Genomic DNA, 26422 nt, shown 5'->3' with positions numbered 1-26422 from the left:
TTAAACATTTGGCATATTCTAAAACTTACTGAAATATTCATTATAATAGGCATTCTCTTATATCCTAGCATTTCTTACACAATTTTACCATAAAGTAAAATGCAGGCTAATGTAAGTGCTTTGAATTACTTTTTTTTATTATTATTTAAAAGTGTCGATCTGAGTGGCACAGTCGGAAGTGCTGACCTTCTGTGCTCGAGGTTGCGGGTTCGATCCCGGCTCAGGTCGGTGGTATATAAGTGTGCTTAAATCCGATAGGCTCATGACAGTAGATTTACTATTATGTAAAGAACTCCTGCGGGACAAAATTCCAGCACACAGGCGACGCTGATATAACGTCGGCAGTTGCGATCGTTGTTAAATAAAACATAGGCTACTTATTTCTTTTATTCAAAAGTATCGTACAGTATGTTTGAAATACAAACGCCAGTTGCGAACCGCTGGAAACAAAATCTTACCGAATTTTGTAACAGTGTCAGCACCTTGTAGTATTTGACACATCTATAATATGTTCACTATTTCTAACTTTCTTGTTGTATAGAACTCGCCGGAAGTTTTGACACTTTGTGAACACACCTCTATTAAATTTCTCAGTGCTCATTTGCAAAGCTAGTTGTCCCAAATTTCAATAAAACTTGAACTATAACTTAAGCCCAACAGTATTTTTAATGACCCTTAATTTTAAGATTTTCAGAATGTTAACGGACAACTGTCTATTATATTTTCATATCCTTAAAAAGTGCTTTAAAAACGACCAAGAGTGTTCAGATAGACACCAATTTTAAAATTTCCGGCCTATTTGAGTGCGTGCTGAGAGTGGTGGTAGGCGATATTATAAAAGTTTGTCAATGAGCAAGAAATCTCTCGGCGATTTTATGTGAGTTTGCCGAAATTAATGTTATGCGCAGGATTATAATCGCGTGGAAAATGTATCTTTTCCATTGCTTTAGGTCTAATTGCAGTATAAGCCTATTACTCGAATATTAAACTGTTCCTGATGGTTTATAATTCAATATGTCCCTTCGCTTGTTAAGAGAATTTCAACTGTTCTAGAAATGTTGGAAAATTATTTAGTTTTAATACGGAAGTGAATGTGCTTCCTCAATATGTTTCATCCACCGCAGTCACGGTTCATTACCAAGTATAGGATTCAGTCATGTCACTTCATGCTAAATGAGTCCAGCAAACTGCATGTTATTTTGCACTTTCATTGCCAAGGATGTACTGAAGTTGGATATCTTTTTTATCATTACATTTTTTCTTACTATGGTACTCTTCAATGAAACAACTGTTTCCAAGAAGAACAGTATGAAGTTTATATCATTACCAACGTACTTTCACAGGTATGGCACTTTTTAGCTAATGTAGAGAGCCTCAGTTGTAACGCTCTTGGTAAATTATTTGCTAACATATTTTGTTTGCAGGTATCATTTCACTTTTTTTTTCTAGAGGAGTCGAAGGTTCAGTTCGATAGGAGAATATTCTTATGAGCTGAGATTGAAATATCTATTTAAGATTGAAAACTAGCCTATAGATATTTTTATTACTAATATATGTTTTAATTGTTTATATACGATTATTAAAGGGTTAATTTATGGGGCTTATCTGTTAAGAAAGAAGTGACGGAAGATTTTAACTGAAGAGTAGGTCTAATTATTAGGTGAATGCTTTCACAAGTTTTGTATATGTCTCAAATTTACGACACTCATAAGAATCTCTTCAGAACTAGATGCCTCCATGTATTCCAGGTAAAATTTATAATACCGTGCATATTTTTTTTCAACATTATACATAGTGTCTGTTTTATTTCCTTGTCACTCACTAAGCGGCACTTTTACTGTCCTTACTTAAAAGTTAATATATTAATTTTTCCTATATCAAAAGGTGACATTGTGATATATTTTTGAACTCGTCTTAATGTGTGTAATCAATGTAACATGATTAAAATATGTAGTGCTATTTGAAAAATTGATGACGTCACGTGTATCTTGTACCATAATGTAGTTACATGCACCAAATCTCCACACTCCTGTTAGCCCCTCGCTCTAACATAATGCTAAAAAAAATCCAATATCTATCCAAACAAAAAAGTTATAATAGGTGCACAAGATAAATGGGACACTCTGTATAGTGTAGAGTAACCATAATTGTTCGTATTACATATTACAGACTTGGACGCGCACAGGGATTCGTGAGGCTCAGGCTCTCACCTTTACTAACAGTCTGTATTAGTAGCAGTAGGGATGTCTTTTAGAAAATTCGTAGAATGATAAGAATGATTGAAGTGAACATTATATCACAATGAGGTTGTCACTTTGTGAAACAGTAAAATTTGGCATTTGATCGAAGCACAGCAATTTCATGATTACGGGTGGGACAGTTTCACAGAATTAGCTTAATTTATCTGGCTTGAATAACCTTTAAAAAATTTGAAAGTTAGAGCAAAACTGTTTCATTCAAATCTTCTAGTCTCTATTTAACTGTGACATATGTGATGAACATATATATATATATATATATATATATATTGATTTATTAGCGGTAATTATATAAAACTATTTTTATTGCAAGTGGGACAAACTTCTGACTGTAGGTATTTCATTGCAACTATAAACATATAAAAAGTTCTGCTCTGTTTGTGATTATTTTCAAGTTTCTTATGTTTGAGCTTCAACACTAGACCTTTTTGGTTAAGATACAGGCCTATTTAAAACATCGCATTCATATATTGTGTAATGATTTAACATTGTCATGAGAATGATACACTTCTGTATTGAGCTCTTTTCACCAGTTACATCATCATGCACAGAAATTGGATTCCTATTCCCTGGTTGCTGGTAACTGACATCATCTCTTTGATGAAAAGACTGAATATTTTCTATTGAATAACTTAATTTGTTATTTAAGGTCTTTCATATTTTAACTTATCAAAAGACAAAGTTTTCTGAAACCTGAAAATTAAATTAATTCTATTTTTTTTTACACAACTCTTCTTTTTGATTCACTCTGTGGTAATGATTTTTTAAATTTTACTTACAGCCTTGCCAAATTTGAACTGTAACTTCCTTTCATTGGAGATAATATATTTTTATTTGTTTCAGGTGTTTTAGGAATTTGTTGTTTCAATTTCTCCCGTATTTCCTTTTACTCTCCACTTCAGACACTCTCTTCTTTTTTAACATGATGGTATTGCTTGCAACTTGGATTTCCCATTTTCTCTTCACTTCCTATCACGTTCTCTCTCTTTGGCAAGATGTGCAGCATAAGACTCAGGATCTGCTTTTAATTTCTCTCGAAGTTTCCTCGCCCTTTCTTGGTGCAGTGATGCTGAAGACATCTAGAGAATATGTAATTATCGTTAGAGATCATAATGAATGGATTTATAGAAATAATAATGCCAATCAAATGATTCTCAGTTAGATTGCAATAAATCGTCTTGACCCACTTATAATTTATTATAATGTCCTATCCGTAATATGTGCAATGTCCCACCCGTAATGTGTTATTTAATATAAAAAAGAAGGCACCTTTTTATTTAATTAACCACATGTTTTGAGTTACTTTATAAATTATAAAGAAAATTCTAACAACAGAAATTAAATTAATTCAAGAAATGTAAGTTTTTGCATTACGGGTGGGACAAATGTTATATAAAATAATTTATTAATATAATCAAGTTTAACATACCTTTTCAACAAATTTTTCTTGCTGTATATGCACTGATGTCTGAACTTCAGAATGACATACTTTACACAACTGCTGTAGTCAGTTAGCAGCTCTAAATATTACAATGAAAAACTCTAAGAATAAAAATTATTGCTTACTTAAACATCTTCAATTTGTGAACAGACTGTACAAAAAAAGATATTAAATTTAACTTATAAGTGACATATTTAAAAACTTCATGTTTTTAGCTTTCATTTAAGTACCCACATAACAGTCTTTAACCACTTTTAGTTTTTATAGAAATTTCCTTATTTTATGAAATTGATGAGCAGTAACTACGAATACAATGATAAACTACACAAGTTTGTAGCATTACCATTGCTGTTACAGAGATGTGAAAGCCTGCCATTAACTGCAGGCCAGTTAAAATGAAATAATTCTTTGAATAGAAATTTCAAGATAGGCCTATATGTTATTTCAAGATAGACCTAAGTTATACATTATTTATTATATATATAATTTCAACATATATATTTTTGGCCATAATAATTGCTACGAATAAATGTATAGAGGGCTATATGTTATTTCAAGATAGATCTAAGTTATACATTATTTATTATGTATATATATATGTATATAATTTCAACATATATATTTTTTGGCCATAATAAGTGCTACGTACAAGTGTATAGAGGCCTTTATGTTATTTCAAGATAGACCTAAGTTATACATTATTTTATATATATATATATATATATATATATATATATAATTTCAACATATATATATTTTTTTTGGCCATAATAATTGCTACGAACAAGTGTATAGAATGTCACATTGACACAATAAAATTGATATTAAAGTGTAATACAAAATGTCGGAATGACATGGATGAGGTGTCGTGAATAGTTTTGAGGATTCGGAAGAAACCATGGTGGACTAATCACTAGTCAGTGAGGAAGAAGATGATGTGTTAAAGTTGATGGTGTATATTTTTTAATGAAGATAAAAGACCAGTACAACCTCGTATTCCAGTCAAGAAAAGTTCAGTACATTTTCTACTGTCAACTGTTTTAAGCAGGATAATGCGATCCTGAAATGCGGCGTTCTTATTTACAAAACAGTAATTCATTAAATATTTATTGTTCAGTTTATCACAGAACAACAATATTGCCATAGTGTACTCCACATAGCGATAGCCACATAGTCGTCATGGGCGTGGTTATGAAAATTTAACTCCAATGGACTGTCACGGGCAGGTGTTCTATCATCCTCAGAACATTCATAGGCAGGTTAATTAGAATGTCAATCTGATTCTATAGGGAAATAGAGCTACATAGTCCCACAAGAGAAGGTATATAGATAATTACATTAATGTAGGATTTACGTTAGTACTCCCCAAAGAATTTGAAGACGTGCAACCATCCTAACCTAGCTGGTGTACACCGGAGTGCTGGAATATACAGTAGTTCGTCCCCTCATTCGTTCATCAATATCACACCGTTCAGACTACTGTAATTCATACTCGCTCTTTCACAGCAGGAAAATTGCCGCAAACTGAAGAGTTGTGATGGCATCAGGGAGGGAGAATTCGAGGTTAAAAAACTCTAATCTTATTGACAACATCTGTTTGTTCGAAAACGGAGTACCTGGTCTAACATCGGTTTGTTTATTTTGAACCAGTTTCAGAATCCCGTTCATTTCTTTTAGTAGATAATTTTTTGTACACTGTTTCCTGTGTTTTCATTTATACTTATGCTTAGATCTACTTATATTCACTCCACACCTAAGAGTCAGTTGGCTAGTATCCTAAATTGAGATAACTCAACGCGTCATAGCAATATATTCACTCCACACCTAAGAGCCAATTGGCTGGTCTCTTATTACGAGACAACTCATCCTGCCTAAGGTTTTTCCGTGGTTTTCCTAAGGCATTAAGACAAAGAAATGGGCCACGGACCTACAACCATCCCTTACCATAATTTTCCAATATTTTTTTTTTAATTTACATTCGACAGTTACATGAGCGAGGTTACTCGACTCTACTCGCATTGCGAAAGGACACACCTTTCAATATGCGGCCTTCGAACACCCCACCTGTTACACGAGCGAGTTGACTCGAATCCATTGCACCGCGAACAGACTAAGTGACTTTCAGTGTGCAAACATACACCTTCCGGCATTTCTTCTTCCGACCCTACAGTCAGCTCTTCATGCTGCTCCGCCCTCCTTTATGTTGTAGCTAATAAGTTATGTCCATTTTCAGTATTCCCCTTCAAAATTTCCTAGCGCTTCTCCAGTGGAGCAGCGAAACCCGAAGTGAGACAAATGGCCAACAGGCTTGGAGCTCACATATTTAATTTTTCACAGCCCCAACTTCCTTGCAAGGACGTGTTTTTGCCCATCTTTAAAGTTTCTCCTCCCATTTCCTTCTCCATTCATTCATTCATTCATTCATTCATTCATTCATTCATTCACTCACGAAGTCGGGCTCGGTAGTGTAGTTGGTATAGCGCTGGCCTTTTGTTCTCGAGATTGCGGGTTCGATCCCGGGCCAGGTCGATGGCATTTAAGTGTGCTTAACTGCGACAGGTTCATGTCAGTAGATTTACTGGCATGTAAAAGAACTGCGGGACAAAATTCCGGCACACCGGCGACAGTGATGTAACCTCCGCAGTTGCGAGCGTCGTTAAATAAACCATTTTTTTTTCATTCACGAATATTTCAAATCTTAGTTCGATCCGCTTGTTGCAAATAGGCTACATTATTTTCATTTTGTTTTGATTTATTGTTATTATCTAGTTTTCTCTAATATGCAAATAAAGATAAACAAATGTGGATGTGTATTGATGTTTCAATCTCTGACTAAAAAATCTATATACATGCATACGTCATTATTCGATATACTTCATCTAGTTCCATTATAATATAGGCAGTATCAATAATATTTTAGAACATTGATAATTATGAGCTTTCTTAAATTCGCTGTCTCAAAAAATGTAAGTTATGCAGTTACGATTAAGAATTACTTCAAACTCTTGGTGAGAAATGAAATTGGCTATAAATGAATCCTAATGGATATGTAATTAACAGTTAATAAAGGTAAAAGTGTCCCGCGCCGTGCCGTCATGGTCTAAGGCATCCTAGGATTCGCGTTACGGAATGCGCGCTGGTTCGAGTCCTCATGGGGGAAGAAATTTTCTCATGAAATTTCGCCCAGTGTATGGGACCGATGCCCACCCAACATCGTGATGCACTTGGGGAGCTACGATAGGTAGCGAAAATTCGGTTTCGCAAACCAGCTATAGCGGCTGGGGGGATCATCATGCTAACCACACGATACCTCCATTCTGGTTCACCTCTGCTTCGGCATGTGGACGTGAGGCCAGCAGCCGGCTGATCGCTCTTGGCCCTTCACGGGCTGTAGCGCCATGGATTTTTGAAGGTAAAAGTAGCTTCTTCACACGTCATGAAAACACTTAGAGGGACATGAAGGTAGAACCCCACGCTTTCTTGACCTCTGCATTAGAATGAGGTGGTGTGGTCTGCACCAAGATTCAACTATCTTTCACCGCCAGGAAAGACCCAGTACTCAATTTGATATGAGGCTGATTGAACCTCGGGGCCGTTCTAAAAGTTTGGCAACGAGAAAATCTCACCAACTGGGACCTTCCAGTCCGTAGCCGCAGCTGAGCTACCCGGTCGCCAACGGTTAATAATAAGTTAAAATTCTTGTTTGAACATGAATGTTATAACAGAATCCTAATAGTGATGCAATTAGGAATTAGGTGTAAGAGCAGAAAAGTTTAACTTCTCCTTGAGAAATTGCAGAAAATGTTTGTGGATCCTGAAAGTATAGAATTTTGGGAATCATTTTGCAAACAAATTTAAGATTTAAATAGTCTAAAATGCATTGGCGGTTCGTGGTTGCAGTTATATCAGTAGCTATAAATTTTATATTCTGGAAACTGCCTGTAAACCTTGCAACATAGCTTTAACCCCGACAGAAAAAAGATAAGTAACGAAATATGAGGAAGGGGCTCGTTTTAAAAATTGAATTATGAATGAAACATAACTATGTTCATGTACAGGATCACCTGTCATGAAGATCATAATATAAACAAACATCTACCTTGAAAACACTTAGTCCTTCTTAAAAGGGAGTTCCACGTAAGGACGTAGCGATCTTATCGATAACTTTCTGGTTGAAATTGGAAATGTTCGTCATAAAGTCTTTTTCTCCTGAAAGCATTGCTAATGTCGAAAGCCTCCTATTTCTCACAAATGTTTTTATCCTCTTTAATGTAGAGAAACAACGTCCTGTCGTCGAAAGTCGTCATTGGAATGGTTGTGAGTAGTTATAACAGATTCACTGAAAATATTTTTCAAGATGTTTATACTTATGGAATCAATAATCATACAAACCTAGAACTCCAGATATAGAATGAAATTCGCTGGTGTTCTAAATTATAAATAACTCTGCTCTTTTTCCAGCGTTTTGATTCAGTAAAGAAGTACACTTTACAGGTCTCATTCAAGTTTCTGTTGAGAAAACTAGAGTCATATTTATGGTTAAAATAATGTAGCTACAGTTAGATGGCGTGTAGCTGTAAACCTTCCCTTGATTTGACAAATAATGAGATCACATACTACTTTTTCCTCTTTCTCTCTCTCTCCTTACTCCTGAGATGTCAGTTTCTCTCCTCACCTCATTTTAGTGGTTTTTTTTTTTTTTAACATTTATCTTAATTGGAAGAAAATTTTCATGAAAGGCATTAGCACTTTCTAGCACGACTTGGCTGAGTATCTTTTTTCTTCCAGCTGACCGAAAAAAATGCTTACTTACGTGTGGCATAAATTTATGCGAGAAAGAAAGCCAAAATGTGACATTCTTCCTCCCAAGTGTCGTTATTTGTCCCGATGCAAGTAAAATGGCATTTTGTTTGCAGTTTCGCCGCAATTTAAATTGATACTCAACACATTTTTATTTTTTTGTTATTTCTCTCGTATTTTCAAACACTGTGTTGAAAAATGTAAGTGCCATCAGATGGGAACTGGGCGGTGTAGTCGCGTTTTCAATGGTTAATCCTGCACTTAGTTCTTTGTGGACGTGTGGAAACGTAAAGCACATTTGCCTTGAAAAACAGCAAAAATATATATTTCTCTTACTGATGAAGCAATCAGTATTACCAAATTTAATTGATCAGCATGACAGTGTACTGTAGTAGGCCTATATATTCAGCTTGAGGATACGTTTGATTCAGAATTGCCTGAACTCCCCCAGACGAACCTTTCATTACATTTGCCCCCATCATAAATCTGCGATATTAATTTATCTTTCTGTTCAGTAATATCCAGACTTTCAAGTTCTTTTGAGAGACAAGCAGCTAATATTTCCGCTCATGCTTTTGAGATACAACAAAGTTCCAAAATCTCTCTGTTGGTTTTCCATTCACCTAAAAATGACAACCATTTGGTTTGTATTGGAAATATCATCAGTTTCATCTACAATGGCGGTTAGAAAATATATTTCACGAATTTCTCTTACTATTGCCCCCTGACACACACAAATATCTTTTGGACAGTTTTGTTTTGGATAATTGTAGAAGTCCCCTTGAAAGCAATAATCTTCTGTTGGTGCTCTCTTAAGGAATGGTCTTATTTTTACTGAATCGTACTGTCCCTCTGAATACACTAGGACTAGTTGAGAATTCAGTTTCGTTGTGCCATCTTAGCGCCAACTCAGATACTCCACAGAATCTTATAAAATTTATGATTATATTTAAGACATATCTATTCTTAATCTTCTCATTATTCATATAGACTACTCTATTTGGCTGTTCGCCGCCTTGCAAAGTTGTTTCCCAAATAGTTACAGGACTGGTAGGCTGAAAGCATCTTTAATGTGTGCCTTCGCGAATTTTTTGATCCTATCTGTCAGATTTATATCTGTCACACCTGTTTTGGTCCATATATCCTTCCCGCCGAACAAGAAGCATGGAAAACAGTACACTGAATAAATCAGATCCTCATTTTCCCCACTTTACTGTAACGGAAAATATTATCTTCTCGGCATATTAAAATTTGAACATCATAAAATACTATATTTATTAAGCAAACAGCAGATGGGTGTTATAAAAGTTAGGAACACGTAATATTACTGCTGGCTGATCCATCTATGCCTTTGTGGCATGCACGCTATATCTACGCACACTCGTATGCAATCGATAGTCCCCATCTCTGAATCGCAGCGTTATAAGCGACTGTCACGCATCTGGACATCGCGGTGATCCATCTCCTTTATTGGTTTTGTTACCGATGTAATACGTAATGATTAGTAATTATACCTTTTAACTTCTGGAATATTGTCACACATATTCTTCCGAACACTGCTCCACGAATATGAAAACAGCTTGACTTTCCTTTCATGTAGGTGTACGAAGGAAGGGGATTTGAGACATTGTAAAGAATCTATTATACATTTTCAGAGCGTCTGACATCTAAGAATTATTTTTTGTCATACCATCCGTTATAAGTACAGTCTCGTTTCTTAAACTACTGAAAGGACTTATTTCATACTCAACTTCTACGAATCTATTTTATTCATCCTCAAAGTAAGCACATATATAACACATATACTATTCGGAGAGAATGACATAAATGTTACACCGATGAAACAAATTGTGGCATGGAAAATCAAAATAATTGAAAGAAATCACCTTACAGGCGTAGTGTTCACAAATCTCATATGATCAGTCTGGAAATTAACTCCTGCCTCAATGGTGGGAAGCCTGCATCCGACTGAGCTGTGACTGGGACCAAAGTGTAATGAGTAGCGCCCGGATGTTTAGGCATTTATAACAGTTAAAATAGGCAGGAAAAAAAGGCAATAAAAATGTAAAAAAAAGGCATTATAAATTTTAAAAAGGGATAATATATTTCAACAATAAATTTAAATTATATCAACATGACTCACGGTTTTACTTCGTAATTGACACATGTTGACTTATAAAATACTTTTTTCGTGATTAACTGTCTTTTCACAAACCTTACAAACAAAACTGTTCTTTCGGTTGAAAACACATAGGCACCAAATTCACTAACGTAAGCATGAAGTTTACTTTTCAATTATTTATTTAATTTAAACATTCTAGCTAACCGATCTTATACCTTCTGTCACTCGACAATAACTGACTGTTCCTCACTCATAATATTTCTTTCTTTTACAATAATAAACAACTATAGCACAAAATTGTAACAGTAAGATGTGAAAATATGAAAGCAAACAATTGAAAATGTTACGTGACAACGTCTATGAGAACGAGCTTAATATTTAAAAATATAAAGCTGAGTGTTGGTATCGTGAACACATGACATATTTTGTAACTGTGGATTGTCGATCATTATTCATATTACACTAATAGTATTAAAGCACAATTATTAGCAGATTACGCACCGAAATAATTTACTTTTATTTACTATTGTCAATAAAGTGAGCATTGTTTCATATATTTAAATTTAATATACATTACATTACAGTTAATTAGAAAATTGAAAATAAACAAGAAATATTGCTTTAAATGACAAAAAAGGCATTTATTATTGAATTAGTAAGAAAGACTTTAAAAAGGCAAAATAAAAATTGGCCCATCACTTTAATTTACCCCAAATCACGTTTATATCTATAATGATATAGCCTACTTCCACCCAGTAAAAGGCATTTTGCCGAACATCCAGGCTCTATAAGGAGAATGTTCGTGGTAATCAGAGTACCTATGTGAAGAAAATGTGTGCCGCAGTCACACTGTAGACACAGCAAACCTCAGCTGAAATATTGTCCCTTTTGTTATACGTAGAGGTCTGTGGAATGCAGAGTCGTCATTTCGTCGGAACACTTGTTAACAGTTTGGCTTGAGAATAGAAGAGCCTTGTCAAACTTGTTTTGCTATTTAACTGCTGGAAGTGATGAGATATTCTGGGAACTCTGTTCAAGAATACAACACGTTGTTGTCTTTTTATGCTGGTTGGGAAGCCACAGTGTTTTTAGCAATGCAAAGTACTTGAGAATTATTTTGGAACTTGGCGCCATGCTTCTGCTGTTATTCCACGTTAGAACATTGGACCTTTGGCAAAAATTACACTTCTGGTGTATAACAGAGTAGAGTGGTGCACTTTATTTCGTTTTCAAAGTACAGCAATCATCCAGATACATTACTGTCATCCTCATCAGCTTTTTGCAGGTGCAGTATACACAGTTGTTGTTAGAAATAAAAATAACTCGGTTTTATGACTAGGAAATGAATGCTGTGGGCATGCCCACACTACTTACTTGAAGGCATATGCATCACCATTACAGGGTACATCGGTACAATGTTCATTTTTCTTTGTTTTCAACCTTTCAAATTCTCATTTTACTCTTTTTAATATACACTTTTTTTGTATGTTTCTTCGCTATCTCCGATGTCTTGCGTTTCATTCGTAATAACAGTAAAAATACGATACAGCTGTGAACCGATATACTGCGGATTCAGGTATAACGCGGTGAAAAGTATGTCTCCGGCAAAAATCGTTATTTAATTATTATCAGTGAATATAAACTTCGTGATGTTCTTTTGCTTCCGCGATGAGAATTTTTTTTCTAGTAGCGTATTTAGTGTTTATTAATATTTATTTATTTAACCTGCTAGAAATAAGGCCATTAGGCCTTCTCTTCCTCTCTAGCAGGGGATTAGAACTACGTACAATATGAAGAATACAATTACAAATTTTTCTCCTCTAATATTAATTGTTACCATAACAGATGTATTCTGTAGGAACAACAAATGATGATCTTCACGTAGATTCTTAGAGCAACAGTGCATATTACTGTACAGATTAGTGTGCACATTACTGTGCAATCCCGGCCACCAAGGCGCTCCTTGTATAATGGCAGTTGACTTAATATAAAAATGTCAACATACATGCCTAACTGGGAGTAAGGCCACAAAGGGGAAAAACACTCGAGGAGACGGGTTCGATCCAGTACAGTGGATTGGACTTCGACGTAGCTCAATGGTGAGAGCGCTTGGTACGTAGAACCAAGGACTCGGATTCGATCCCCGGCACCGGAGCGAATTTTTCTCCTCTAATATTAAAAGAGAAGTTTTAATTAAGGATGATGAAATAAAAAATAAACCTGAATAATTTTGAAATGAACAGTTATTGAAAGTACAGTTTTAAAATTTGAATGTTTTTGTGGTTCAGTTGATGTTATATTGGACATGTGCGTAAAAGAAGTGAAACTCGTTGATGTACATGGTGTATTTTCCAACTTATTCAGGATTTCCGAATGGTGCTCTTCATTTATTTGCAAATAGGGTTTCAGGGAAGATTCATTGCTATGACCAGGATCTTTATTAATTCTTGTTTTTGAATGCCAATGCGAATCATATTTGAAACTGCTATGCATCGACTGAAGTGGTTTGTAATTTTCTGTTTTTTTTTTTTTTTTTTTTTTTTTTTTTTTTTTTTTTTTTTTTTTTTTTTTTTTGACGTCCAGACCAGTGCAGTTTGAAATGTTTACAAAGAAACAAATGCTAAGGTAGTGATAAAAACAAACAAATGCTAGGGAAGCGATAAAATTAAACAAATGCTAGGGATGCGATAAAATTGTGCGACGAGCAGCCATGATTAGTTGAAAGACGTCCTTTCGTACCGTTTTATTGGTTAAAAGTAGTATGATGTAGTAAAAGTGTAGTAGTCATAGAAAAAACATTTTTAACACACATTCGTAAAGTCATATTTTGGCCCTCGTGTGTTTGTGAAACTCAGCTTCGCGTCCTTTCACAAACTTTACACTCGTATCAGAAAGAGGACCTTTACGAACTTGTCTCATAAATAACTATTACTGTATGTTTCGTAGGGGTAAAAGTTTATAACTGGTAAGTTGCAGCATTATGTTGCAGCCTTTTTTCCCCATTCTTCCGGCCCATCATCGTTGGTCACTGTATTTGCATAGCCCGCTTCTATGCAGTATTATTATGCTCTTCTATGGGATCGAAGCGGACTATGGTATTAGTCTTCTTCCGATGTACCATGTGAAGCCATAACGCAGGGGTTAAGTAGGCCTCCCTACAGCCGCGTTGTCAAACTTTTACTGTACTTCATTTATTTATTTATTTATTTATTTATTTATTTATTTATTTATTTATTCTCTCTCTTTCATTTTGATACTGTCTTATTATATCCCTTCGTCTGTTAATATCATTCTGATTTTTTTTTTCAATCCCGCTCTTTATTTCTTTCTTTATTTCTTCCTTCTGCCTTTTCTGTTTCTTTCAGCTGGTATAATAAATCGGTGGAGTATAGCTGAAATGAGGTACGAAACTGCTGTTACCATGCTCGAAGAAGGGAATAAAACTTGAAGAAAAGAAATACTATTCTTGATGAAAGAGTATATGAAGCTTCAAGAAAATGACGATAAATGCTTGTTGAAGAAGTATGTGAAGCTTATTGTAAAAGAGTTGCTTGAAGAAAAGTAGGCATTTAAAGGAAATATAATTTTTCATGAGAATAAAGATTAATATAGGTACTGGTATATGAACCTCGATGAAAAGAAGTGCAGTATACGCAAATTTATTTATTTATTTAGTTATTTTATTGCTAGTAAGTTTGAAATGAATACAAGTTAATACAATGAAAGATATTAGTCCACTCCTGAATGAGTAAGACTCGTGCTGAGGAGGGAATTCCAATACAGACAAATATAAAATTAAAATTGAGAGTGAATACAGATTAAAAAGTGTTTAATATGTTTAAACGCAAACTATAAATCCAATACATTTTTTTATTATTAATTTAGAGAATAAAATTTGTTTATTAATCTGGGACCTTGACTCATGCTATGATAAAAAGCTGCATTGGTTTTACATTTAGGTTCAGACAAACGCAGAGAATTCATATTTTTAGTTCTATATTTATGTATATACCTTTAAAAGTTATTAAGATTTCTGTGAAAATATTTTAATAAAATAAAATACATTTGTTTAATGTTGAAAACTTTGAAATGTTTAAACAACAATTCATTTGAGTAATCTTTCTGCTTTGTTAAACAAATTTTAATACTTTTTTCTGTAATAAAATTAACGGATATAGGTTGGATTTATAAGTTCCACCCCAACCTATAATACCTTCCATAAATATAGATTGAAATAATGCTAAATAAATTATACGTAAACAGTTAATTGACAAAGTATTTCTTAGAACAACAAAGTAATATAATGTTTTACGTAATTTATTAGAAATATAATGAATATGATTATTCCATTTTAAATGATTATCAATAATTCTACAGTGTTTGGGAAAAGTGGCATAAGTCAGTTGCCACAAACATTTTTTATTGATTTATTGACAACTTATGGAACATCTGCTCGCTTGGGAAAAGAGACATAAGTATTTCTCCCATTACAATAATTCATACAGAAGAAAATCAAATCGACATAAACCAGTGTGAAGACAGTTTTTTTCCTTCTCCTGTAAAATTAACATTTTTGACTTGTGTCACTTTTCCCAAGCACTACAGAATTATACCAAAGTTTTTAACCTCATTAACTTCATTAATAACTGAACAATTGGAATTTATATCAATTGCAATTGCAAATGTAAATGTATGAAGACGAATTATATGAAGCTGGAAGGAAACAACAATAAGAATAGGAAAGATATATTTAATATTGAAATCACAGGAAAATACTGTAATGCTCGAAGAACATCATTCCTGAAGAAGGCGGCTGTGGTGTTTAAAATAATATAAAAATGCTTGAAGAAGCAGAGAAGATTAAATAGCTACGGAAGTTAATGCGTGAAAAAAATAATGATAGTGCTGGTTTTATCGTGGAGGTGGTGGGAGATGTAAGAAATAGCAACTTGCTGTTACTCAGTTTATTAGTTGGGAACAAAGTAGTGCGCCTTAAAAATAACTCAAAGGACACGTGGAAGCTTCTCCGCATTGTATTCAAATAAGACTGTGTTCAGTGTTGTGCAAGTTAGCCTACTTCTAACTCGGTGACGATTCTGTCCTCTTTTGTTCACTGACGTAGTTAGTGAGTTTCTTGTCTGTGTCTAGTTGTCAGTCCGTGCTGCGTGGTTGGATTGCAAGTTCTTCTGGAGAGACGTGTGTAAACGGTCGAGCAGGAGTCATAACCATAAGGCACCGTGAGGAGATGAATCTCTTAGGGAAGAAGTCATTTACACTTGGCAAGCATTACCATGCCGCAAGTATTCCTTCAGGTACACGTGTACTCCAAATAGCTTTCTAGGTCTAGCTTAGAAGAATGTTCAGTTGTCTGCTTTTGTCGAACAAGAAAGTTCAATGTTCATTGGTTAGTGGCTATCAATATCGTAATTAATATCTTGTACAGCAGGAATGACCAAAACCAAGTTTGTGCCAAGGGAAAGACATCCTGGCTGCGAAGAGGTCTATCTTCTACGCCAGAGGTTCGAGTTCGAATAGCGACTAGAGCAAGTGGAATTGGACATCAAAGTCAGATTATATCGGGAAATTCTTCCCTGCCATCAGACTAGCCGACTGTCTCCAGTTAGCGAGCGGGTCTCGTGTTCGGAGAATGCGTTCAGGCGTGGATTCGAATCCCACGTGGGTTCATTCATTCCATGCAAAAAGACTCCGCATGCCAACAGACATAACACAGAATTCTTCCTTCCCCGACTGCTGATTGGTTCTATGTTCGTGCCCGAAAATAAGACCTGCATCGACATCTCGTGACGTAACAGATAATATGTTAAACTACTAATAATCTAACATAAAACACCGAATGCTTGCTGGATTATTACAAGAATGTACAATACTTACATTATGTCAGGTAATGGACTGTTTATATTGTTTTTCCTTGTGATGTTTAAACCTTGAATTACCGACGACTGACTCAGCCATTATAACCTACACTATTACTTACTGTATGCTACATATGTCGCAGGACATTAACAACACGCGATTTAACATAGAGCGCCGACACCGTATTCTAATTCAGTAGCTACAAGGAGTAAACAATAGAAACTGATTTACCGAACACCATTTGATCTCCGTGATTAGGTTAGTGTTTTGAGTGGTGACGCAGGCATAAATAAATTACACAGCCTTGTTCTTATCACACCTCGTTGTCAATGGTCCGACTCCATCTATAAATCACGTTCTTGCTTCACTGTCTTTATTAATTTTTGATCTGCTTCATATACAGTACACCTATCGTATTTCCTTTTTATGTTTAGAAAAAACAGCCAATTCCCTATTAAGATTTCGAAAATATGTAACAGGTTGTGCTTTCACACCGAAAACTAATGAACATCGCGATCTAGGTGCCATAAAGAGGTTCTTTATGCTGCAGCCATTAGGAAGGGCATCAGACATTTGCATTTACTGATATGCGGAGTCTTCTTGTATGGGAAATATAGATTGGGTTAAGCTTCTTCGGAAGTTTCCCTAACTACGAAGCGAATGTCAGGTAATCCATGGAGGACTCATCTCGTCAAATTACTGTCTCGCTATCACTAGTTTCAACGCCACTTTACAAAGAAATATTTATATATGGCCGTTAACCTTACACCTTTGTTATAAAGAAAAGTGAAAACGATCACCATTGAAAATATTATGTTATTTGGTACATAATTATTTCCTGTCTCGTGATAAAAATATTTATATTGTGAATTTTTTAAGATATTGTTTAAGATAAAAAAATTCAATTTTTGATAAAACTGAATATCTCGGTGAAAAAGTATCTATGTCTAAAAGGGTTGTCCGGCAAGGAAATTTATGGAGATATGATGGTTGAGTTGAAAGATTATTGTCCGTCGTATGCCAACATAGAAATTCAGTTGCGGAATTTGAGAGAGGAGGAACGGAGATCAAAGATGAACACAGTTGAAAACTTGCTTCTGTGATCACTTCATAAAATATTTGACGAATTTGGCCCAACCATATATCAGACACTTTGAAAATGTCTTATGAACGGGTCTTTCACATCGTAGATTATTGTTTAGATATGAGAAAATTAATCTCTAAGTTTCTGAACGCCGATCAGAAATGACTCAGTGAACAAATTCCGAGTCTCTTCGTCGACGTTGTGAAGAGGAGGCTTCTAAGTTTTTGGATCGTATTGACATTGATTGATAGTATTGATGGACGACACATGATTCCATCATTACGATCCAGAACAAAAGAACAATCAGAAAAATGTAAACACTGTGGCTCTCCTCACTCAAAGAAATTTTGCATTCAAAAATCGGTGAGGAATGTTTTCGCATCAGTTTTTTTCAAACCAAGCCGTAATAATTATGAATGCTTCGAACAAGGTAAAACAGTGACGGAAGTGTAAGTTATTATTCTTCATTGTTAATTAAGTTCCGCGGAAATAAAGACAGTACACTTGCTGCTAACAAGTACCTTATTGTGTTTCAGAAAATTGATTAAGTTGGCTGCAAATTGATTGACTATCCCTCATATTTGTACAGAGTTATAAAATAGTCCACTCAGACAGATATCACCTATTTTCGAAACAAAAAAACATTGAAAGGAAAGAAGTTTTGAACGAATGGATTGGTAATAAGTACGCTAACACTGTAGAATAATGGTTTGCAGACAGTGCGATTTTATAAGGCGTGGAAATTGTTTTAAGTTCACTTGCTCAGTGTATATAGTACAGATAAAACTGTAATTATGCTCAATATTTTTTTTTTTAGTTACACTAACTTTTTTCATGTTAGCTAAGAATATATCAACACCGCTTCTCATAACTGCCAGGTTGATTTAGCATCTTTAAATACCCGATTACAAAGCGAAAATTTCAATAATCGATTACTGTAATCGTATAAAATGGATCAAGGGATAATCAAGAACGTAAAATTACAAAGTAGGACAGCCAGGGGCGTATTTTGCGGGCTACCGGCGGTAGCGCAAGGAAATTACAAAAGAAAAAGTTTATAATACAACATAATGTAATAATTTTGTATTATTAGTTTTACCATAGTAATTAAAATTAAAGTAATTGTTAGATATATTTTGTGTAATAATAGGGTCAGCGGTAGCCCAAACCCTTTAACCAGTATACGCCTCTGTAAGGACACTCAAAGCGCACAGAACAAAACACAGCTCAAGTTGAATTCTGTGATGGCAGTATCTCTTTTTTATGTGGCAGTGAGACTTTGACGCAGACTAACAAAAGAAATTTCTATTCATGCTCTCGTCCTTTGCAACGGACAATCGAGGAGCTACGTATTGTCGTCTGGTCGCCGTCAGTCGAGGCTCTGTTGCCACATAGTGTTAGGCTACAGAGAGGTGTCACATTAATGGCCGGTTTCACCAAGCTTCTTTAAATCAGCAGAAACGACTTGTCAACAAATGGATCGTTTAATTTTAACGAGATCTTTAAAAGTTGACTGTTTCACCAAGCCTCGTTTCTTTAAAATTAACATGCGTTTACTAACGTGGGGATTTTGTACTTGTATGTTTTATTTCTCATAAGATCATGGCTTCGAAATGGCGAATTTCATTGGTTACATTATGATCATGGCTGACTTTGTTTGGCATGAGTAAGCAATCGTAGGAAAACTGGTAACAGGCAGTAATTTTAAGAACGTCTAAAAGTTCTTAGTTCTTGATATTCTTCCTAAATGCAGTATGTTGTCATATCGTAATTAAAAACAAATGTAAATAGGAGGAATGTAGAGCAGTTGAATTGTAACTTCTAAAGGAAATCTAAGAAAATTTTGCGGACGATAAGGTCGACAGCTTCAGAATTGATGCCACAATTAATTATATAAACACCGTTCTATTCTTAGGACTAAATTGAGGACGGGACATCACCTCTTCCATAAATTAATTGCATACTGCTTTTCCACCGTATTTCATGCAGATTTATGTACCCTGTAACAATTTTGCCATGTTTGTGTAGCAGGGATTCAGGACAGCCGTCATTAAATTGGATTTTAAGGGTATCCATTGTCTCCGAAAAGAAAACCTCTTTACACTCTTTTCATTTAAGAAGGCATCCTCCTTTGAAATGTTGTGTTATCGTATACTGACCGTAACATTATCTTAAAGCGAGAAGAATCTGTTGAAGAGGCGTTAAGTGGGTGATCCCTATCTGTCGTAGTCTAATCTTCAATAAACTAGCGCTGAGGTAGTTCTGTTGGTTTCGGTAGTGAAAATCGTTGAATTTCTAAGGGATTTTTTGTGGAGATGCAGTTGATCGTATATGCAAGGCATAACGAAAACATAAACTAACCAAACCTAACCTGTCTCATATTCGTATGTGCAAGGTGTATAAGCAGAGTATGAAGTAAACTACAATTTTTCTATGCGGAGCTTCACATAGGCCTATAAAATTGTTTGAATATTGAATAAAAAAAATAGGATCTTCTGTTGCAGAATCTTTTGGCCATATTACTGCCAGGAGATACGATAGGAAAATGTACACAGTCTATCGTTGTCAATGACGGTAGGAAATTTAGCTATAGGCTTATTATAAAAATAATGACTGTATTATGGTAATGGTGATAGTACTCTAATACGTTATTCACATATCTAGACAATACAGCTTTCGACACACCGTTCATATCACCAAGTACTATTTCAAAACTTCCCGTAACATTATCTTAAAGCGAGAAGAATCTGTTGAAGAGGCGTTAAGTGGGTGATTCCTATCTGTCGTATTCTAACCTATATTCAGTTTCTTATAGTATCATTCTTACTGCTTATTTCTTTAATGTGTTGCTTTCATGGACTTCTTTATCACTTAAATCTTCAAAATGATTATTCCGAGTGTTATTACAATATATAAGTTCGTCGTTATGTTGAAGTTCTAAATAAAGAATTTCAACATCGAATACGTCCATCATGTTGACTTTTTAACGCATCGTTACTGTTTAACGCGACGGATAGGTCCTAATAAATTAACGACGAGTTTAAAGGTGCATTAGCAATAATGATGCTTGGTGAAACACAAAAACTGACGTGTCATTAAAAGGCGAAAACGTTTATACAATATTTATATTTAACATGTATTAACAAATGTTAATATTGAACTGATAAGTTATAAGATTGAACATTTTAATTGTATTATGCTATAAAGTGTGCCTTGAGATGTCCCAGTGCTATTGGCGATGCTTCTTTGTGTTGGTGGATATTCTTGTGTCACTGTTGCCCTCACCTTGGCCACTATTGCTGTTGTTCGTGTTGGTTGCGGCTTTGTCTCGGTAATTTTTTCCCGGATTGCGCTTGAGGTGGGAATCCATTTTTGTGTGGCAGTGTTATACGGTCCACACACGACTTACTTATGGTAAGAATTGTCACTTTACATCGTTTTACGATCACTGGAAGGCTGTAACCGGCGTCGGAAAGCAAAATAATGTAACCCTGCCACAAGTCCGCAATTGTTGAAGCCATTACTGACTAAATATAGCATCCGACTGTACCTCACAGTACCACAGTATACGATTGTTGGAGGAGCGAATCAAATTTGTCCACCCTTAACTGGGGCAACCATACAGTATTGTAATACAAATTGATCATTAAGCACGTACTGTACATGGCTGCAATGTACAGTACACATAAAAGCATTTCATGTGGCCTGTATCTGTACGTTGCATAACATTTCAATTCAACGTTTTGCGTAGCATTTCCAGTGGGATATTCTGATTTTTTTTATCTCTAATGGATTTGTTCAGCTTTTCGATAGTATGAAATCGATTCTCGTAAACTTTTTGTTTTAAGTATTCCTACAAGAAAAAGCCGACTGGGGATAAGTCTGGCGAGCGTGATGGCCATGTAAAGTCACCATTAGGAGATATGACTTTTCCCGGAAACATTCCAGGACGAGTCTCCGTTGAGACTCGTGTTGTGTACTCTGTGACGCCATCTTGATTGAACCATATTTGGAACGTACAAAGACGGTGTCGGTCTAGCTCGAATAATTACAGAGCAGACGTTACCGCAACTGCATAACCGTTATTGTCCTCGAAATAGTGTCAAGAATGCCAAACACTCCACACCTTAACACCATACTGCGACTTTCTGGCTGTGTACAGGTGACTGATGCAGCGAGCGTGAGTTTTTATTTGCTCAGTACCTATGTTCTGCTTGTATTTATCTTTGACCCGTTATGTCTGACTCTTAACGAGGAACGTAAACTAATGCTAGGCTAGACCAGTTATATTCTGTGACTGACTCAATGTACAGTCATAGAAGTAAAAACTGGCGGACTGAGAAACGTCTTCATAATTGCCATGTAGTACAGCTGTACCGAAAATTTTCATTGTACTATCTTTATGATTCCACTCACTGTTTTTCCTCCCACGTCTTTAGAACGAGTCATTCAGAACCATTCCGTTTAACGTGCTCTCTGCATACTGAGGACATGTTGCTCATTGAGTGTGTTTTTATTGGTGTGGTATTGTATGTTATAGACTTCTTTTTTGTAATTTCATATTTCTTTTTGTATCCAATATTGTTTACCCAGCAGTCCACGAAAACTTCTTTTCACTGACCATGATTAGAGGTCTATTTTCATATTTCACTATGGCATGGTTCAGGTTTTGAGTCTTGAATGCTTCTGGTCCATACAGAATTTCAACACCTGGTTAATAATTCTCATTTTATTATTTTTTTTTTAATCTGGCGCGACTGACTGCTGACTGTTAGTTTCACTTCCACATGCCTTAGCTAAGGTAAACGATCATCCAACCACTGCGGGGGTAACGTGTGATTAACGTCGTTATTTCCGGCTTGTGAAACCGTATTTCGCTACTCAGTGTAGATCCCCAAATTCTTCTCAGTGCTGGATGGACTTCGGTCCCATACAGTGGTCAAGATTTCACGAGTTTTTTTTCCCACGAGGACTCGAACTAGCGCTCATTGCGTATCGTTCGTCAGTAGCATGACGCCTTAGACCACGCAGCTACGGCGCGGGCCAATAATTCCCATTAGCCTATTATAGGCCTAATTTAGAAGTTCCACTGATATGTGAAATTTCTTCTCTCGTATTCCACAGAGTTCAAACTCTGTACATTCAGTTAAACTACGTTGAAGACTGATCTGAACATTGACACTCCGTTTCCCTTTATAATTCTACCAATTCTCTCCACCTTCTCCTCATTTCATCTTCTATCATAGAGTGGATCGGGGGAAGATGCCTGACTTTTTCTTTGATTTAAAATTTTAGATACTGTTCATTTAGTTTTGAATTTCATATTGAAATATCAAAGTCTGGAAGGTATTTTGAAACTATATTTTTGGTACAAAAACAGAAAACATTAATTTGGGCCTACCTTGTTTATAGATATAGGTTTTCTTTTTACCTGCACTGTAGCATCTTTCCCCGATAATCGGGTAAGATGGCAAATACAATTAACACATTTACTGATATATATATATATATATATATATATATATATATATTACCTGAACTTGTTTGATGCATATATATAACAAAATTGACTTAATCTAAAGCTCATGGACACTTTCTCACTCGTTTATCACTATTTAGGAACACAGTCATTGCACATATTTTATTGTCGTGTGCAAGACTCGTGAAATATCTTCTTGCACACAATGAATTCAATCCAGTACAATTTTTTTGTCATTCTCTTTTAAGAGGTGTTTAAGGGTACGGTAAGAAATCCTGTATGCTTGCGATGCTCTAAAACAGTTCATACCCTCTGTTATAACATATTCCATCGCAAGTTGAAGACGTCCCGAATCCACTGACTTCTATCAGAGGATCTTACGTAATGTTTACACATTCCCTGCAATAACAAAAAATAAAACTCTTGCAACAAGTTGTCATCTTACCCCGAAAAAAGTGATAATCTTCTCCAAGTTTCGAGGTAAGATGCCTAATGCTGTGACGCAGCCTAAAATGGCGGAACATGGTCGTTGGTTGTTAACAATACAAACTTTAGAACCTTTACTACAATATCCATTACAAAGGTTTGACAGTTATTACGAATTCAAGGAAGTATTACAATTTTAACATACCTTTGCAATTATTTTATAGCAGAAAAATGAGCTGTTTTCTTGCCTTTGTTCTTCTCACAACAAGAACACATGGCAAAATGAGTTAGCTTCCACTCTACAAACATTCAACTGTCTCAGTGATCATGAAAACATGCGCGTAGCGTTCTCTCTTGGAAGAATGTGAAACTACAAAGAAATAAGCATCTTCCCCCGTTAGTCATCTCCCCCGATTCACTCTAAATCACTAGTTAAAAATAGGCTGGGTTCAAGTCATGGGAGTAGTATGGGTTTTCGACGCTGATATTAGAAAAATCTTAGGTCTCCAGCCCTGGAGCTTCTCAGGTAAGCTACTCGTCTGACGATGGGACCTGACCCTGTTAGGGCTGATGCAGGATGGCCCACCAGTCAACATCGGATTCACGAATATCACGTAGGGCGCCTGTGGCCCTTGGAGAAGCCATCCCGGGTCCAGACCTCGGGAAACAAAGTCAAATTCCTTTTCATAGCCACTTTAACTATCTCGGTTATTTAATTGTAGATATACTTGTGTAATAGGTCATGATTAAGGCCCAAAATGTAATGCTCTAATCAAATTATCAAATTACAAAATATGCCATGGAAATATTAAAATAAATAATAGGATAATGATCTCTTCTTCATTGGCTTGCACCAATGATTGAGGTTCTGACTGATACATCTAATGCGTTATTGTCATCAGTACAATTCACGTAACGAACAGTGTCAGAGGAAGAACAATTATTGTTGCAAGTCTGATTAATTTACTTACTAGACTACTTGTTTGTGATGTATGCAATGGAGGGGGAATGAAACTGACCACTGTACCAAATTATCTCCAGACTCAGTTGTCTCATGAATGATGCCTTATTGGTGCCACTTATGAGGTTCCAACCAGTCTTCAAACTGTTGATTGAACATACGTAGGCCTACATACATTACTTCCTCTTTCAAAAGCAGCAAACAGACTGCAAGACCAATGGAGAAATGGGAGGAGGAACAATTAGAAGGTACGCGAAAACTCGTCCTTGCAAGGGAATTTGGGGCTGAAAAAATTGAATATGTAAGCTCCAAGCTTGCTGCCCATTTGTCTCCTAGTTTCGCCGTTCTGCTGTAAGAATTATGAAGGGAAAAACCGGACACAACCTGCGCTCAACAACTGATCCACCACGTGAGCTCGCAGCTAGAAAAACCACAAGCCTCGCAGCGTCACGTTGCATGAGTCGGTTTAGAAAAACCAAGGTTTTACTGGCCATTTCAAAATTAAACGAACAGATTGCTATAGATTACAACAATTCTTATGATACAGCAAAATACAATCTAAGTAGAGTAAAGTGGGCTAAAAACACAAAGTCACGTATGAGTCATATTACACTGAAACATTGATATTACAAGGCTGCGGGACTGACGGGAATCGGAAAGCGGCACTGCTTGGTCAATCTCTCATGGTGCGGCGCGGTGCTGAAATGCAATAAGTCAATGACTTAATAATTCCTCGTCCGTTCATGTTACCAATAGCAACAGTTTCTTGTACATGGAGAAGGCTGACTTAATTCTTTCTTGCGCCGATCGATAGATCTTGCTTAAATACAGTACTTCGTAATGCTTCAAAAAAAGTCCAATTTTGACTTATAGCCTTTCATCTCCGACCGATTCATTGTATATTGCATATTATGTTCTTTATTCTGGATTAGTGGATATATTATGTTAACTTGCATAATAATGCCTTTCATAAATGTTGCTTCGTAAAATCTAGTACAGTATTTACATGTTATTTATCTATTGAGAAAAAAAAATAGAAGAAGGCTATCGGTAATATGGTTTCGTGGCTTCCTACCTGACAACTAGTCTTTGCACTAATCCCTCCCTTTGTTACACTGGAATTTCCAACCTCCAACTCTCTCTCGTTACTAAGCCGGGGGTCAAAATATTGAAAGAAAGGAAGGCAGAAGTAGGATACTTTGCAAACTGCAATTTAGTATACTTTTGTGTCGAATTGTGATGTGTTGCTATAGCTCCTGTTAGAACTGCAAGAAATCTTGTGTTAAAATGGATTGAAGGTAAGAAATTTCTAAAGACAAACGGTAATATAGTTTATTGTGATTGTTGTAATAAAGACGTAAGCACTTGTGTATTTTGGAGCGCGTCGCCATTAAGACGTAACGCTGCAAAGCCGGAAGGTTGCTGCTTCGATTCTCGCTGGGGTCATGATCATACCGAAATGTAAAAGACTTACAATTTGACCTCACTTTGTCCCAAATGTTCTCTCAAGTATGCACCTGGCACTTCTTGTGACGTAGAAAGATAATTTTCTGTGTTCAAGAACGTGCTTCAGATAAACACATGAGCTTAACTGAAGAAATTTTAGAGAAATTAGTTGTAAGCTTACGTTCCTTAAAAATAAAATATAAATGTAACATAATGTAGAACTCAATTTTTGTGATGGATATTTTTAACGTTTTTTCGCTTCATCGTGCGTGTTTTGTCATATGATAGTGCATGAATGCATGCATGTTTTAAGATTTGATAGTGCTCTAATCATGAATAAATAAGTAAACTCTAGAATGTGCCATTAGGGAAGTTCAGGATAACAGAGAGGGTTTTAAATTGAACGGGTTACATCAGCTGCTTGTCTATGCGGATGTCGTGAATATGTTATGATAGACTTCTTTGAATTGCCACACGCAGCATGCAATCAGGTTGCCGATGTACGGTAGTATAGAAGAGGTGAGCGACGTC

The 26422-nt window shown here is 35.7% G+C and overlaps 1 protein-coding gene across 6 annotated transcripts in view; it reads left to right on the top strand.

Moving 5' to 3' along the window:
- The window catches only part of LOC138698185 (phosphatidylcholine:ceramide cholinephosphotransferase 2-like), a 582479-nt gene that overhangs the window by 133578 nt on the left and 422479 nt on the right, over positions 1-26422 (top strand). The window lies entirely within an intron of this gene.

The sequence above is a fragment of the Periplaneta americana genome, chromosome 4 (genome assembly GCF_040183065.1).
Source record: "Periplaneta americana isolate PAMFEO1 chromosome 4, P.americana_PAMFEO1_priV1, whole genome shotgun sequence".
In the NCBI taxonomy this organism is placed as follows: domain Eukaryota; kingdom Metazoa; phylum Arthropoda; class Insecta; order Blattodea; family Blattidae; genus Periplaneta; species Periplaneta americana.
The sequence above is the reverse complement of the archived record's forward strand: the minus strand, read 5'-3'. Positions and strand labels throughout refer to the sequence as shown.